The sequence below is a fragment of the Tupaia chinensis genome, unplaced genomic scaffold (genome assembly GCF_000334495.1).
Source record: "Tupaia chinensis unplaced genomic scaffold, TupChi_1.0 Scaffold000706_1, whole genome shotgun sequence".
NCBI lineage: Eukaryota > Metazoa > Chordata > Mammalia > Scandentia > Tupaiidae > Tupaia > Tupaia belangeri.
The window spans coordinates 2,321,450-2,321,848 of NW_006160229.1; positions in this window are offsets into that span (position 1 = coordinate 2,321,450).

Here is a 399-nt window from a genome sequence, read left to right on the forward strand (position 1 = left end):
GTGATTTAAAAGCCACTGGGTCTAGGACTCAAACCATGGTCAGACATGTGGGAGTCCAGTGCCTTAACCATTATACCATCTTCTGGCCAAAACTTGAATATTTAAAACACAATCACCTGTGGGTCATGATTTTAGTATGTAATTCATGTTCATTTTTTTCCCGGCTGTATGATTTGGGATTTATTTCTGGATTCTCTTTTCTGTTCCATTGGTCTATGTGTCTATTTTTGTGCCAGTACTATGCTGTTTTGATATGTTATTCATGAATAAATGAATTAATGAATGAGATATGTCTATAACGTCCTTCTCACTTAGTAGGTACTCAGTAAAATAAATACTACTTTCTTTTCCTAAACTTTAAGTGCTTTAGTTTCTGTTAACTTTGTATCATACTACAGT